The following is a 13806-nucleotide window of genomic DNA, read 5'->3' as shown; positions in this document are numbered from 1 at the left end:
ACTCTTTTGCCGCAAATTCAGAGTGTTTAATGTTCAGTTGATCCATCAATCTGCTTATTATTTTGTCTGCATTTGAATATACCGGTACAGTTTCTGTTATGTGGGGCTGTGTAAATTTTGTGCCATTTGGCTTCTTATATTGTGTATACAATTTGAGGGAGAGCTTATAAGAACCATTTTGTGCATTTAGAATTGCCTGGAGACCAGAATTTATACTGTTCAAAAAATTCTCAATGCCACATCTTGGCTCTGATACAAAACGGTGATCCCTTAATTGGCCGTTAAAACTGCTACGGATAGGTTCATAGCGTGGCTGCTTTGCTGCTCTGGCATTAAGAGGTGCTTCATGCTTTCTTTTCAGACCAGATGTAGATGGTTGTGTTGATGATTGTGCAGAGCAAGTATCTTTATGTGTATATGTGAAGTATTGCATGCTGTATTTTCTATTGCATTTGGGGCAAATTTTTGTGGGAGTTCTGTATTTGTCTGGGTTACAAATCTTTTGGTGTCTGGCCCAATTAGAGCTAAATATATTTTTATTGCATTGATTACAATATTTTTGATTCGGCATTTTTGCTGTTGTTTATTATATACAATTTCCTGGGTTTCAATTCAAAACTTTATACTGAATAAAAAATATCAGTTGGGTTCAGCTGTGTGATTTGTGTGTGTGTGTATGTGTGTAGGTGTGTATACACTTAATATTTTTAGCTTTGGTATTTATATAAAATTTCCTGGGTTTTAAATCTAATCTCTATGCTTATCTTATGACAGGTTGTAAAGCCAATAGCCCACAAGTAGAAAAAAAAATAAATATTCATTCACACTGACTCTAAATATGAGTGGATTACAACAAATATCAGATTTTATATTGTTCAATTAAAGCAAACAGGCCTGTAAGTATGAGAAGCACTGTATCAACACATCTGTTCTCCTCAGTCACTCTCACAATACTGGCTGATGCAATACTCGGGAATTTCTGTAAGTACTGGCGCTGAGGAGAAACATGCAAAACAAAAATCAATACTACCGTCTCGGGAATTACACACACTGACACAGAGGGGGGGGGGGAAACATGCAAACACGGAGCAATTCTAGAGGGGCTCTGCATATTGCATTGTTTTAATATTAGATAAGCAAATTAAACCTGGTATCCAATTGAACTTAAACTGGAAGTAAATATGTGTGTGTATGTATGGGTTTTTGATTAATTTCTGGTATGGCCAAAAATATATCAATTTTTGACAAGTTTATGGACAAAAATCTGGCTGATGCAATTTTTGTAAGTATAGGCAAATCAATCTGAGGGGAGCTCTTCTTTTCTGAAAAATTCCCGAGGGCATTTTTTACAAAAATCTTGGATTAGACGGGGTGCTACACTAGAGCAAAAAACTCATATGGGCATGTTGAGCAAGTTTTAAGTGTAGCAAAGCTGCTTGAGGGGAGCTCTTCCTTTCGTGGGTTTATCCCACCGTAAATACCACTACTATCTCTGCGTATCACTTTGCTCCCTGTCGTTAATAGTTATATCTGTAAACGTCAAAGTAACAATGTGCGTGTGAGCGCAATTGCCCTATTGGTAGGGTAATGGCACTCAGTAATCAACCTAACAGTAAATCAATACCATTTTTGTACTCTACAGAAACTATATCTTTAAGTACTTATATTTATTAATATGCAGATACAAATTAAATTGAGCACAATTTTGCACAAAAAGGCACACATGGGACGCTTATTATGAGAAACGTGTTTGCACCCTTCATGTTCCCATCACAAACAGCGTGAGCGTCATTACCCGATAGGCGCCATATTATATCATTTGTTTATCGTCTCATGAAGAACCTCAAATGTTTACTTTATAATAATTAAGAAATTAACAGGAGATACTATTATTATATCTGTAAAATTTTCAAGACTCTAGCTTAAACGTTCCGTCTACTTACCTTGCACTTTTTTCCTTCCCAATTTTATAAGAAAATATGACGAATTCGTTTTTCGCACCCTGCTTCTTAAAAGTCAACTCCACATGTGCCGCCTTTTGTTTGGTGCCTCGTAGTACTGGGTTCTAGATGTCAGCACAAGCTACTCTTCAATAACACCCTCCGTAACGACTACAGAGGGGTGAGCGCCATTGCCCTGTGAGCGCCATTCCCCCTACCTTCCCCTATTCATTTATTTAATTTTTTGACTAAAATTTGATTTAAATTTTGATTTTCTCTCCTGAATCAGAATTGAATTTATTTAAAATTCCTGGACCTTTAACAACCCTGTCTTGTAGACTTGCATCAATGCTTACAAAACAAAAATTACTCAATGTTGCAGACTGCAGACTTCTGGAGCCTGCCTCTCTACCCAAACAACCCATTCATGCATGCAAGGACGAAATCGAAATTCTTGCACAGTCTGAAGAATGGTCAATGTTATTTTCGTAGGTTTTTATATCTTCACGTTATAATATTTCATAGTTTGAGGCCCCTCCCCTGGGTACGAGTCTGTCCTAAAGCTTCATATTTCAGCTCCCGGAAAACACAGAAAGACATTTTTTGGGTGAATCCAATTATTAAATATCATTTTCGTCAGTAACTTTTTATTATTATTCAAATATTATAAGTTGCTGATGCATCCCTGAAGATTTTGTATCGATTCACATTGGGATTTCAAATTTAAAGACCGGTTTCGCATTCTAATCTCGCCCAGGGCCTCGCGATATATAGCTACGCCACTGACCACGCTTGTCACAAGAACGTTTGGCACAAATTCTAGAATTTTCGTAATTTGCAGTAAGGTGGTTTTGCAACCATTTCTTCATGTATTTCTGAGGTTTAGACTGATCAACTTGTGAACCATCTCAACTTTATGTTCTCAATGAGGCGAAACTAGAAGTATTTGACAGTAATAAACTCATTGGGGTAATAACCAATCACATAAATAAATAAAGAGTGTAGATCCAGACGAAAGGCATACATTCGGGTTGGATATACTTTGACACGTTCTTTCATTCCAAAGAACATGATTATTTGACTAAAACACAATAAATATGATGACATGAAGAGTCGTAGCATTCACGTGATGCCTCTCAGGGTATTAGGTACACAGGCGTAGCTAGAACTTTATATTAGGAATGGCCAGATCCGGATCCTGGCGGATCCGAAATCCGGATCCGGTTGGTTCCCGGATCCTAATTTTTTTCGGATCCGGAATTCTCAGATCCGGATCCGTTTTGCCATCCCACATGCGCTTCTTTGGAAAGTAAGAATGTGCTTATAACATATTGTTACCTGCTAATATACATATATATATATATATATATATATATATATATATATATAATATACATACACATGGAAATCGGAGGGGAACACAGGGGTCAGATCCCCACTTCCATTTGTCCTCATCATGACATTTGAGGGGGTTTTGCCCCCTAAAACTGTTTTTTAGCTGAAACAAAAAACACGTATTTCTTCATTTGGGCCCGTTTATACACACACCTGCCAAGTATCACGGAAATCGGAGGGGGACACAGGGGTCAGATCCTCACTTCAATTTGTCCTCATCTTGACATTTGAGGGGGTTTTGCCCCCTAAAACTGTTTTTTAGCTGAAACAAAAAAAACACGTATTTCTTTATTTGGGCCCGTTTATACACACACCTGCCAAGTATCATGGAAATCGGAGGGGGACACAGGGGTCAGATCCTCACTTCAATTTGTCCTCATCTTGACATTTGAGGGGGTTTTGCCCCCTAAAACCGTTTTTTAGCTGAAACAAAAAAGCACGTATTTCTTCCATTGGGCCCCACTATACACCTGCCAAGTATCATGGAAATCGGAGGGGGACACAGGGGTCAGATCCTCACTTCAATTTGTCTTCATTTTGACATTTGAGGGGGTTTTGCCCCCTAAAACCGTTTTTTAGCTGAAACAAAAATACACGTAATTCTTCCTTTGGGCCCCACTATACTGCCAAGTTTCATGGAAATCGGAGGGGGATATTTAGATAACCTCCCTTGTTAGTCTTACACTTTGTAATTATTTAACACTGCATATATTATAATGTTTTATTTTAATTTGTAGAACTGTAACTCTAGAACAATTGTATAATTTTTGTATAACATTTCGATCTTGTATATGTGTTAAAGGTTTCATCCTGGAATGGAATGTCTCACATTTATGTGTGTTTTAATTTCCAATACATTCGAATGAATACATATTCGTTTCAATGGCATTTACAAAATCACCTCTGACATGTGTGCACGAGTGTGTTAGCCGATGTGTAGCAAAGTATTTTAGGAACAACACTTGAAAAAAATTCTTGTAGGACTAACGAAAAATTTATTTGTTATCGAAGATCATAATACCTTTTAAGGTGTGGTAATATTATAATGGGATTGAGATCCGGAAATCTCGGATCCGGATCCAGATCAGGAACTTTCGGATCCGGATCCAGATCCGAAACTTTCAGACCCGGATCCGGATCCGGAATTTTCAGATCCGGATCCAGATCCGTAACTTTTGGATCCGGATCCGGATCCGTTTGGCCATCCCTACTTTATATTTGGGTGTGCACAAAGAAAAAAATGAGGTCTTTTACCTTTTTAATAGCATATTTTGCAACACAATCACTTGGCTCTTTAACTGCACTGATGTTTGTTAAGGAATATAAATTCACTAAATGAGTGTTGAAAATTTCTGAATATATGTAGTGGAAAAAAATCAAATTGCATACAAATTACACACACACAAGATGCTCATAAATGTTACAAACACATATATCAAAATACACGTCATTCATAACAAGAGACGTCTCTCAAAAGGTACAATGTTCTTAAACTCGTCAATAACTTCATTTACATCAATAGAGGAAGCTTTTTCCTGCTCCACAAATAGCAAGAGCAGGGCTTCCAACTTCTGAGTTGCTCTTAATTTAGTTTTAACTTGGGTAAGCTTGGAGAAAGCTCTCTCACACCTGTGCAGCTTGTGACAGGTATAGAAGAAAAGCGCTGTAGTACAGAGTAGAATGCAGTAAATATATTCCTTCTCCAATGACATCAAAAGTTCGAAAAACTACAGACACTCGTTTCATCAGCGATAATGCACACGTTTGTACCAAGTAATGGCATTTTCAACTTCTTACAAGCTGCCGCTTATTTTCTCTCTTATTGAAATATCTGTCTTTAATTCTCTTTGATAAAGCAGTCCATTAGGGTATGCCTAGGATTGGGTAATAATATCTCTGTTCGTTCGTCAAACAAAAATCAAAGTCAAGTTTTCACTAAGAGAAAATAAGTATATTTTACTTCTTAGCAAAATAAATACTTATGTGCATAAAATCTCTTTCACTCAAAGAAATAACAGCTTCTTCAACTTAATCAGTATATCAAAAATCAAAGCCAGAACTAAAAGTAAAGACCAAAACACAACCGTAATTGCCATGGCAACAGCGCATACAGGATATGCACATAAAGATCAGTCACTATCCTGACATTATCAGTGATACGTTTAAATATTAAATACCACAAGAATCACAAAACGAATATCAGAGATTAAGATTAATAACAATAAACATTTGTACAACGAGAAAGGTAATTAATAACAATAAATATTAGTGCAATGGGGAAGGACGTGTGAACTTTTATTTGGGACGCCCTGTATAGACGAAACATAAGTAGAAGTTATGCGCTAATGAGTGAGGCTTATCAGAGGGCATACGGCGTATACCACATCATACCCTCTAGTACAGGCCTGGCTTTACCTATAGGTAATTTTATGTAATTATGTATTTACGTCTTCTTCGATGTGTTAAAGCTTATTTATATTTTACTAAAAAATGTACTTTCTTACATTTTACAATCATTATTTATAATCATCTATCCACTGCTATTCAATACGTGACGTAAAATCATAATGGGTATATGTTCAGACAGGTACTTGGTAACAGATGACGCAAGTGTATGTTTGGACACCCCTCGGAAGGCTTGAACGGATTTTCGACGTTCCTGAGGATGTCTAGTGCGTATCCCAGGGGCTCTAAAAGCTTGTATCTATTTTTCCTTCAACAGGTCACGTGATTTCCCGGGGTGGTCACTACGCCGGAACAACATGTACTTACCTCATGACCCAGAAACAGAGCTCAACACGCATTCGACTCCCGGTCTCTGTCTGTTCTAAGATATCGAGAATCGAAAACAAGACCTGTGCACACGTAACGACTTCCCCATCTCCGAAAGGGGGGCAAAGGGGGAGATACGCCCCGTGGAAAATAGTTTGATTTGAGTTTTGTTATTTCGCGTCGCTTTTCTTCCTCTTTTTGGCTAATCGCGATGATGATGAGTGATATGATGGCGCGTGCGGGGGTGGGGGGGACAGTGGGGACGCTCGGCCCCCTGATATTTCCGGAAAGAATTAACTTTTAAACAGCCGTGATACGTTCTAATGCACAATTATTTAGACGCGTCGTATTATTATACTATTAATATTAACTTAATAATACTCAGCGGTGAACGATGAGACTCGGTGAAGTACACAGACTCCTCTCAGGTACAGGGATAGTGTTAGGCAAAGACAATATTCACAGCACAGAGAAATAAAACCACATTACTGCCGTATGTATAAACTGAAAAGTTTTATTCTTTATTTATTGCAATTATAATGCAACTATACTTGAGACGAAGGCGAAGATTTCGCTTTGTCGATGAATTGACTCAATTAAAACGCATAAAACTCAATGCGTGGCTATCGGCAAGCCTATGATCACATAGACCTAGCTTGCGCCCCGAACTACCACACCAAGAGATATGCAATGATAACTGAGCCAATATTTGCTCTTTAGCCTTTTATTTCCAAATTAATCTTTAGGCTAACTTTATTATTTGACGTAGAATGGTTGCAGTATTGTGCATATCATCAATGCATGGCTATCGGCGTACCTATGTTCACATAGGCCTAGCTTGCGCCCCGAACTACCATACCAAGATGTATGCACAACACCGAGGAGTTCTTTTTAAGTTTAAAAGCTTCGTCGATCCGTGGCGAAAAAGTGTGATGATTCTTACGCGTCATCCTCGCTTTTATACTATTTTCGAGAACACAGATTAAAGTACAGATGAATCATTCACTATCTACAAAAGGATACTATCAACAAAACTGACATCTATACATCTTTAGAAATACAAATTCGTATAGTGCACTCTTGCAAACAAAGATACATTAAATTACCTATAATGTAGCATAAATACAATAAACGATAAACAAAAGATATATATTACAAACAACGTGCATTATTACATATAATAACAAAGAAATTACGCTTTCGTTTACAAAAATAAATACATTAGTGACATATCTTCTACTGGTGACGTCACATAAAAATGTGGATCATATCAGCCGAGCCGGTTTTCTAAAGTAACCCCCCTCTCGTCGCGGCCTTTGCGCGCGATTTTTAAATTTTTACACTTATTTCAGAAAAACGTTATATCTCTGAGACTATTTGAGCAATCTACTTCGGATAACTTTTGTTTGAAAGCAAAAACATCGGAGCACGCGACCGTGTACAATTCAGAAAGCCCAAGTGGGAAAAACGGGGTCGGGAGGGGCCAAGTCCCGTTATTTTGGAAAAAAGGCGCAAACTTTTGCAATGTTTTCAAAGAATAGACCTTTTGCAACAAAGGGAAACATCTTTGAAGTCTCTAGTCCTCATAAAGGCTGGAATATGACACAATATGTACAATCCTGCATTTTGGCAAAAATGCCTAATTTGCATATTAGAGAATAAATTAGTATATCTCGGAGACTATTTGAGCAATCTACCTCGGATAACTTTTGTCCCCAAATTTCAATGAAAAAAATATCTGGCGTTCGCCCCCTCTTCTCCCGCAATTTGAATCTATTTAAAAACTGGCACGAAAGCAAAATCATCGGAGCACGCGACCGTGTACAATTCAGAAACCCATGATGCCGATTACAACATTTACGTAAGTATTATTATTATTATTGTTTTTCATCATCATTATTATTATTATTTTAGAGTACCGTTCGGCACGTAAAAACATGGATCAGAAGTACCATGAAGGACAGTAGCAGTAGCGTAACTAACACGCTCTGCGTTTCCCCGCAACTTACAGTTGTGCGCCCTATGCATTTTATTTTAAAATTATTTAAAAAAAATATTAAATAACTTCTGCATTTACATTAGGCATTTACAAATATGAAAATACATAAATGCAATTTGATCTATTTAAAAACTGGCACGAAAGGTTTTAAAAGACAAACTGTAAAAAAAATTGTTACAATAAATGAAAATGCACTGACATTGTTAAATGCCCATTACCAGTTATTTGCGTTTTTTTGATGGAAGGAAATTCTTGTGCTAGTAATTTCGTCAAGTCCAGTTGAAGAGCACGATCGCTTTCAATGCTTAACAGTGTCCTTCTTATGATTTCAGTTGATTCTACGTTTCCAAATGAAACGATTTCTTTAGCTATGGTGCCAGATCTTGTTCATATTTCTCACAGAAATTTGTAGCTGATTGCCCTACAACAACTACGAAAGAAACAGATCACAGTTTCACCAAACCGTGCTAAAACGAGGGCGGTAAGTTTCCAGCACATTTCCTTGCCTGTCTCTACTCTTCGGTGACGTAATCTATGACTTGAGCTATTCAGCTAATGAATGTTTTCTTATAACCTGGAAATTAACTTTCTTCTTTCCAAGTGAATAACATTTTCTGTTTGCAGTTTCAGCGGGATAAAAATATAATGTGTTCGATTGAAAATATATTTTAACGCCGAAAGGAGAACTTTTGTGAACTATCGGTGTTTCTTAATTTTTCATTCTTAGTGCGCCCTCGAAGCTCTTGCACCCCCCCCCCCGCACCGCGGGGGTTGCGGTGTTGTTATGTACGCCACTGGACAGTAGATTAAGTGGTCTGACTCTGATTGATATATGTGGACTGTGATGAGTACAGTGGGATCCATGAGTATTATCGTGCAAATTGACCATGACTATTTTCATTAAAATTTCTCTTATATCCTATATGTTTTTAAGCGATGGATTTTTATGTATGATGTTGGAGAAGTTGTCAACAGCTTGTTTTGAGTTTTCTTTTAATTCTTGAAGCTCTTATTAGATCAAATAAAGTGCGTGAACATAGTGATGGACAATTTGCAGGGTAATACTCATGGATCCCACTGTACAAAAAATGCATCCAAAAAGTGATAGATGTTTATTGAAAGAAAGGAAGGCGAAACCAGTTTTTATCTAAATGGTAGACTCGATCGAGTCTGAACTTGTATACAACGCCAAAGCATGGACGTCGGCAAGGGGGGGGGGTCGAAGCGGGCGGTCAACCCCCCCCGGATATTTCCATCTACTTTCTTCAATTTATGGCAATTTATAAACGAAGCACTTTATTTCACCTCATTTTGCGGCATTGCTTAAAAATGGTCTTGAGATCTCGAATTTGGTACGAAACTTTCATAATTTCCAAAACTGAAATTCTGTTAATTTGTAACTTTCACACGTTCCGAAGCTTCTTATATTCTCGTACTACTGTGTTTGCTGCTGCTTCTGCTACTGCTACTAATGTTAGAAGTAACTGTTATGTAATCTTGGTTGTAACAAGTAATATTATTCATATAATAAACTTATTGGATGCTAAAATCAAGTAAACTAAAACTGGTATTGCTGCTGCTGCTGCTGCTACTACTACTGCTAGTAATAATAATAATAATAATAATAATATAATGATAATAACAATTTAAATACTGATAATGCAATAATTTTTAAAATGACCAACTCCTTGACAAACTTCTTCATATGCCACTGCTCTGTATCACAACATTTTTGAGGGGAGGGGGTGTCCTCAACATCTTCGATTCGACCCTCTGGCGGCGCCCATGCGCCAAAGTACGCGTATTTTCAATTCAATTTGAATTTTATGAATTGCAAAGTAGTGGTAGTAGTAGTAACTAATAATACTAATAACAACAACAATAATAGCAATAATAATATTAATAATAATGATACAAGTTTCTATGACTTTGCCCCCTTGAGAAATAATTCTGCGGGCGGCAATGTGGACACTCACAAAGAACACCCATGCCCAGGCCGGGATTCGAACCCTGAATCCGTGTCGTAGTATCGTGATGTGCTATCGACCCCGCCACGGAAGTCTACCCCATCGAAAAAGAACACCAGCTTAAAGTTACAAATTTCACACATGTTTCGTCTCAGTCATAGTAATTTAAGTTAATTATTATAAGTACGAATAATAATTTCGTCATTTTATGTCGCTTTTCTACCAGTAGGGTTAATCGTAACGATGAAGATTACTAGTGAAGTACTAGTTGAAGGTACGAAGTTAACGAAACACCTACCAGGATTCGAACCTATGGCCACTGGCTTCTTGACGTACTACGCTAATCAACACAGAGGCTAATAATAATAATAATAATTAAAAAGAATAACAACGCCAAATGACAAGCGTACAATCAGTGATTTACAAACACACCCTCATCACATCCCTCAACCCCTTTCAAATTTTCCCCAACCGTCCAATATTCCAGAAAAGCCCCATTCATGGCTATTTTGCGCTAAATTTATTCTGGTCCTCCTTAAAACAAAACCATAAACACTTTGATACACCCGATGGAAAATTCTATATAAACCACTGCATACCCTTGCCTCACTTAATAGTGGACTTCATCTTGCAGCATTTTTTACCAACGTCGGTCGTACTACCTACCCCTTGGGCAAAAATGCTGTCCATACTTCAACTGTCCAACCTTATAAAATGTGCCACTGTATGTGTACAGGAGTGTACAATGTGCTTTTCCTTGCATTAATAAACTTTACATAAAAATTACACAAATTTGAATACATTATTTTCTTATTAAAACTAACGCTTTGGTCAAGTTCAGTGCCTTAAAACTAATCTTTCAGTTCCGAAAGAGATTTCGTGTTAACTCATGCAAGTCCACCGATCTTATCGTCACAGCGCCAGGGTGCCGCGAAAGGCTTTCGGTTCGCGCATGCGCAGAAGAGAACAATGGATCGAGCGCCCCCTGACTGTTGCGGCAATGCCGTAAGGCTGCAACGGGCAGCCTGCCGGAACTTATTAAGTTGCCAAGGGATGGCAAACGAAGGAATTTCGATTTAAAACAGTCCCTGGTTCTTCGATTCCTTTTTCTTTTCTAAAAAAAAAAAACGAGATTACGATCCGGAAAGAAGGAAAAACTCCTCTTTTTTTCACACTTTTTCGTTAAAAAAAAGTCCACACTAGAGCGTATGAAATGTGTTCCGAATGGAAGTGAACTGTTGATAAGCATGTTGAAAGGGCATCATTGTTGCGATTATGCTTGTGCGCAGGTCCACGAAAGTCTCGCAGAAGTGGTTGTTTTTACGTAGTCCGTAAGTTGCTGGAGAAACAAGTGGCTGTTTTTTTTGTGAGTGAAGTGTTCGGTCTTGTGAGTGTCCAAATTTTCGCTTACAGCGAGGGAAACGCGTGGAGCTGATATTTTCGCCCCTTCTCGTAGCTGATAAACGTTGGTAAGTTATTATTTTTTGTGACACGTGCATGTTTTGTATTTGTGTTATAACTTTATACAATTACAGGGTGATCAGGAATAAATGAAATGTGAGAAAAGTATGATTAAGATAATACTTTTTAAATTATTTGATAGTGCGTGTGACGTCGCGCTGCGACGCCATGGGTCCCGGGTTCGAATACCGGCCTGGGTATTGATGTTCTTGAGTGTCCATTCATCATATTCATCATATCATCATTCATAACTATCTTCGCAAATTAGCGCAAAGTGGCACAAAAGCGAAGTAAAATAAAACAAATCAATAAACACTAGTGCGTGTGATTGTGTCACCACTTTGGTGTCCTAACTATAGCGCTTTGAGTTGAGTGCTTACAATCTCTCTCTACCTCTCTCACACACAGATTCCAGTTCGAATCCCGGCCTGAGCATGGGTGTTTGTTTCTTAATGACTGTCCATTCATCAATTTCATCTAATCGTCATCCATCCTGGGGTGTAAGGGGTGCTCCTTCCAAGTAGTTAGTGTTGCCCACGAGACGAGACTTTGGCCTGTCTCGTCTCGTGGAAGTCTCGTGGAAATACTGTCTCGTCTCGAAAATATTCGTTTGTCTTATGACACATGGTCAATCTCGTCTCGTCTCGAATTTTTAAAAGCCTGTCCCGTCTCGTCCCGTGGACAACACTACACGTAGTGCAGCCAATAGTCAACCTCACTTCCACGTAGTACACCCTGGACTGCAGAGTAACGAGGCTCTGGCGACTGGCCCCATGGCCAGTATAATTTTGGGTTGTCCTGTGTTTTGTCCTTATTTGTACTGAGCGCCCTTTTTAGCCTCAGCTTTTAACCAAGGTAAGGAAGTTTTACTTTTCAGACACGCTTTTATTTTTGTTATGATAAGGGGCTGGACCCCGTATAGTGTGACGGGTGCAAAATAGCCTCAGTGCTGACGCACCCAAAACATTTTAATTCAAATTCAAATTAAGAAAAATCGTCATCCATCCTCATCGTCGCAATAAGTGGCGACGATTTGGTACCAAAACTAAGGCGGGGGGGGGGGCGGCAAGGTCGCCATTATCTTGAAGAATCAGAAAAGAGACGTACAGTAAGAAAAAAATATGAAATACCAAAAAGGCATGTGTGTGTGTGTTAAATTTTTCAAACGTTGTTCTAGGACCTCTTCTATCAGTAGGGCGGAGGATTCTTTTCGGAGGAGGCTGGAATTGTAAATGTGGATATCACATATAAAAGACAAAATATTTTGCAATGAAAAGTTGTTCAAAGACAAACATGGTATTTGGGGGTTATTTTAAGAGGAGCTTGCATTCACACTTTGGTGTTCCCAGAGCTTTTATTGCTTTCATTTGAAAATTTCGGGAAAGGTTGTAGCTCCATTATCTCCCCCTTGCGTAAGCCAGTGCCATCTATAATCTATTGACTACAGCTACCGAATTGTGGAAAGTGAACTTTGAACAAACTTTGCGTCTTGGATGTAAACTTTTCTTAATGTCGAAACTTCTTTCTCATTCTCTTCTTAAGTTATAGCTACTCTGACGTTTGACGATAATCTACCATGAGGAAGTATGAACGATTCATGAACGTCCAGTGTCTCGATCGCCTAGGTTTCTTATTAAATTTCCGGCTACAGCCGGATTGCGCACACTTTTCCGGTTTTATCAGTGATATCTGATAAGCCGTTGACAAGCTGTCACAAGGTACAGGATTGCGCACAAAAAATGAGGCGATGTTGTCAGATGTAAAATTTTCTCAAGCCATTCTCACTTCTGTTGCGTTTTTGTGTGTGTGTGTGTGGACTTACACGTGTTTTTGCAGTCATTAACCTAACCTAACCTAACTTTTGAGTTTGAGTAAATTGGTATGATTTACTATTTTATTTCTCTCTCTCTCTTCTTGTCTAAAGAAAAAACAGTTTTGCGCACAGACTTTAAAGCTATCAAAGTGGCAACGTTCGATCAAAATCTGTACGCAAAACAGGTCAGTGAGATTTGTGCGCAATCCTGGATCTAAAGTGTGCGGCGAAATTTCCGAAATCTCTATGCTTCCACTAACAAAACACTACACTCGTATAGAAAATTGCTATTTTCCAAAATATTGTTAAGACCCTTGGACAAATTGAAGCACGTCCTCGATTCATTTGACTTTTCCATTTCTTTTCCTACCAAGTAGTGTTGCCCACGGGACGAGACGGGACAGACTTTTAAAAATTCGAGACGAGACGAGATTGATCATGTGTCCCGAGACAAACGAA

The 13806-nt window shown here is 38.3% G+C and overlaps 1 protein-coding gene across 2 annotated transcripts in view; it reads left to right on the top strand.

The window, feature by feature from the left end:
• The first annotated feature begins 11073 nt into the window (after positions 1 to 11073).
• The window catches only part of LOC145989913 (voltage-dependent calcium channel gamma-7 subunit), a 131017-nt gene continuing 128284 nt past the window's right edge, over positions 11074 to 13806 (top strand). For both annotated transcript variants that reach the window (XM_083125417.1, XM_083125416.1), the window contains exon 1: positions 11074 to 11542. The gene's annotated coding sequence lies outside the window, so the exon portion shown is untranslated. The remainder of the gene's footprint in view (positions 11543 to 13806) is intronic.

Source organism: Lepisma saccharinum, chromosome 7 (genome assembly GCF_977018435.1).
Source record: "Lepisma saccharinum chromosome 7, izLepSacc3.1, whole genome shotgun sequence".
In the NCBI taxonomy this organism is placed as follows: Eukaryota; Metazoa; Arthropoda; class Insecta; order Zygentoma; family Lepismatidae; genus Lepisma; species Lepisma saccharinum.
The sequence above is the reverse complement of the archived record's forward strand: the minus strand, read 5'-3'. Positions and strand labels throughout refer to the sequence as shown.